The sequence below is a fragment of the Homarus americanus genome, unplaced genomic scaffold, assembly GCF_018991925.1.
Source record: "Homarus americanus isolate GMGI-L3 unplaced genomic scaffold, GMGI_Hamer_2.0 scaffold1070, whole genome shotgun sequence".
In the NCBI taxonomy this organism is placed as follows: Eukaryota; Metazoa; Arthropoda; class Malacostraca; order Decapoda; family Nephropidae; genus Homarus; species Homarus americanus.
In genome coordinates this window covers 10160-14083 of record NW_024738316.1, presented here as the reverse complement: position 1 = coordinate 14083, position 3924 = coordinate 10160, and the positions used below count along the sequence as shown (strand labels likewise).

General features: G+C 54.2%; 1 non-coding gene across 1 annotated transcript; it reads right to left on the bottom strand.

The window, feature by feature from the left end:
* Positions 1 to 3381: 3381 nt before the first annotated feature.
* On the bottom strand, positions 3382 to 3545 carry LOC121874038. The gene has a single exon (XR_006090337.1). It is a non-coding gene; the product is annotated as a 5.8S ribosomal RNA (ribosomal RNA).
* Positions 3546 to 3924: the final 379 nt, after the last annotated feature.

Genomic DNA, 3924 nt, shown 5'->3' with positions numbered 1-3924 from the left:
TTCCCTTGTATGGGTCCATTCCCTTTTTCGCCACTCATCCCTTGCCTTTTCACTTTGTTAGACTGTGTTATATAAGACCCAGGTAGATAGATAGATAGAACCCCTACTTAGTTGTAGTTGTTCTTCTTCTTCTTCTTCTCTGCTCGTGTTGCACGGTTCTCGAGCGTGGATCAGCCTTAGCCCCTGGGCTTAGGAGCGACTAACCCATGTCCAACTGATGTTCACATGGAACCCTTCTCCGCTTCGGTCATCAAGGGAGTCTCTCTCGAGTATTTGCTACTACCACCAAGATCTGCACCAGTGGCGGCTCCAGGCCGCCCCACGCCGAAACCCTTCAGCGCTCACCACTGCGACCCTCCTACTCACCGGGGCTTCGAGACCTCGCCTTGAGAGCGAGGCCGGTAGTGCGCCCGGCGGTCGAGTATCGGGAGAATGCTTGAGCGCCATACCATTTTAAGGGCTAGTTGCTTCGGCAGGTGAGTTGTTACACACTCCTTAGCGGATTCCAACTTCCATGGCCACCGTCCTGCTGTCTATAGCAACCAACGCCTTTCAATGGGATCTGAATGAGCATTCATTTAGGCCCCTTAACTCGACGTTTGGTTCATCCCACAGCGCCAGTTCTGCTTATCAAAAGTGGCCCACTAGATACTCAGATTAGTCGCCGGAGCTTCATCCCTACAAGCAAGCTCGGCATCTCACCCATTTAAAGTTTGAGAATAGGTTGAGGACGTTTCGTCCCCAAGACCTCTAATCATTCGCTTTACCGGATGAAATTCACCCCGCGAGTTCCAGCTATCCTGAGGGAAACTTCGGAGGGAACCAGCTACTAGATGATTCGATTAGTCTTTCGCCCCTATACCCAGCTCCGACGATCGATTTGCACGTCAGAATCGCTACGGACCTCCACCAGAGTTTCCTCTGGCTTCATCCTGGCCAGGCATAGTTCACCATCTTTCGGGTCCCAACATATATGCTCATGGTACTTGCCGACTGCCCGCGAGCCTGCCCCGGTGCGCCTCCGCCGTTTACCGACGGCCCGCTTCCGGGGACGGACAGCACCGCTGCGTCTTGGCAAGTCCCGGGCCTGCGCCCCCCCCTCCCATGAGGGAAATTAAACTTCGACCATCGCCCTGACGACCTCACCACACGCAACGTCCAGAGACGGGGAAGTATCTCACCCCGCTTGTCGCGGGCGTGGGCGGAGGCCGCAGGCAGCCGGGTCAGGATTTGCCTAAGACGACCGGAGAGCTCTGTTAGTAATGCCTCGGCGCCCGCTACTTTCATTTCGCTTTGGGGTTTAGTATGAGCCCATTGACTGCACACATGTTAGACTCCTTGGTCCGTGTTTCTCAAGACGGGTCGGTGGATCACCGACCTTTTGCACACCGCGAAGAAACTGTCAGCCGAAGCGGCGGCAAGCCTTTTTTCTCGACGACCGTCGCAGGCAGCCAGGACACCGGTGGGGTCTCATTGCGCTGTTACTAGATGAAGCCGTCAGGATCGGCCGCCCAAGACGCACTGGAGAGCTTATAGTTGCCTGGCGCCTGCCACTTTCATTTCGCTCAGCTTAGTGAGCCCATTGACTTGCACACATGTTAGACTCCTGTCCAGAGCCAAGACTTGTCGGTGATCACCACATTTTGCACACCGCGAGATAAACCCCGCCGAAGCGGCGGCAAGCTTTCCTTCTCGACGACCACGCAGGCAGCCGACACCAGGTCCCCCGTCGCGGGTTCCCCAGACGAGTTGAGAGAGAGTCCAACCACCACTGGCCTCAGACGTCCCCGGCAAACGGGCTGTGACTCACCACGAGACGAAATACCCCACCGACGCTAAGTAGAGGCCTCAAAACATGCCCACCAAACACCCCCACCCGACAGCCGACGCAGCTGAACCCTCAGTCCTCGACTTCGAGTTTCCAACCGCCACTCTTAACGCACGAATTTTGAACTTCTCAAAGTCTTTTCAACTTCCCCCACTGCAGTACCCTCGCTATCGGTCCTCACACAGCCCAGACGAGCTACCACCTGCTTTGGGCTGCAATTCCACAAACCCCACTCCACAGAGAGGTTCTTCCGCCCCACCACCACGTGGCGCCGCCATACGGAACGCCACCCTGGCGGCAGCCGCTTTCAATTGATCAGACGACCGGAAATACCTTCAACCAAACACCCCGCCAACATTATCAGAGGTTATAAGCTAATATTTTCCTATCTATCGCGCTTCCTACAGAGAATCCCTGTTGGTTTCTTTTTTCCGCTTTTATTAATACGCTTAAATTTCACGGCAGCTCTCCTACTACGAGGTCAATCATCTCATCATTCTCAGTAACAAGTCTCAACCACGAAGCGGAAGACGCTCTACACCGACTTTCTTCACCACCGACATTACCAGGCAGGGGAAGGTTTGAGGGCTTGTCGCGGGGTACCAGCGGCCATGGCGCCGGTAATTCCCACCCTGACCTCGCTCCTTCTGGCTGAGTGCGGTAAGAAATAATAGGAAAGTGTTCCAGCAGAACATCTCCTGCAGAGTCATATACACACACAGTTTTAATGCATATATGCTTCGCTGTGTTCTTTTTCCCATTTCGGCCGCACTTTTGTCGCTAGTCTTGACTCCTTTTTCCCGTTTCTGCAGATGCGCAGGGTAATTCTTGTTTATCCGGAGTGAGATAGGTCGCAGACACTTTGGCGTGAGCGTGCCTTTCCGGGGCTGCAGAACTAGTGTTCTATCCCGGCGAAGCCAAGCAGAGGCGCACAATCGCCTTTAACGCTAGAGAGAACTCCCTGCCTCCTCCCAGTCATGAGATGATGTGACTCGTGGCGAACTCTCAAAGAGAACGCTTCTTACACTGCCTGGATCCGTGGGGAGAGGAGGAGCGTGAGGGAGAGCACGGCGTCACCTACATTTCATCTTCTGCCTGCACCACTACATATGGTAGACTGTACCCAGGCGCACTCATCAATTTTAGGTTCACTGGGTAATGCATGCCAAGCACTCTGAGGTGATAGACGAAATTCCGGCGGGCCATTTAAAAGATATCCCACCTGGTTTTGTTTCCTCTTCGTGGATGGAGGCTCTAGAACATGTGCAGCATCAGCCAGAGCGTCAGACACATTCAGGTCTCTGTGGACAGTGTAAAAGAGTCGCCCAAAGAGTATATATATATGGCGAGGGCGACAACCGTCGCTTTGTTGTGGTTGAATGTGGGTGCGCCAAGTCCATGGACTTGCTAGTGATAGGCTTGTTTTTAAGGGCACGCCTCGCGCAAGGCGCGGGCGATTAAACCCCAAGGCGGAAGCTCGGTTCGGGTTACCCTCGTGTCGGGGAGACAGTCAGCAGGCACCGAACTCGCAGCAACCGATGGATGTATATTTCCGACCCTCGTAGAGGAGTGGCGGCGACAAGCTCATATGGCTGCCGCCGCCGCAATATGCGTTCAACTTGTCGATGTATCTGGTATTCTTGCGATTCACATACCGACACGCAGTTTGCTGCGGTCTTCATCGACCCACGAGCCGAGTGATCCCCCGTTAAGAGTTGTGTATTTGCCATTTGGTCTTTTTGCGACTAACCATCACAGGTCGAGTCTCAATGAAAGGGTTTGACAGACATAGCCCAAGTTTGTGGTTTGGGTTTGGCCGGACGGCTTGTTGTTGTTTTTTGACACTTGAATTTCACTCTTTTTGGGTCAAGAGGCTTATTCGCCGGTAGTAAGGAACGGACGGGCAGCCGTCCAAAGCCCCGTCCGTCCTCCTCCGGTCTTCGCGCTCTCGCCCGAGTGTGGTCCACCTACAGCGTGGTGGTACCTATTTTTGGTGCGGGGGCCGGGATTGTCCTCTTTCGCTGCTGGAGTTGCCAGAGCAGAGCCCGAGACCGCCCAAATCAGAGAGTAGTAGTAGTTTTAAGAGCGCCCCGTTC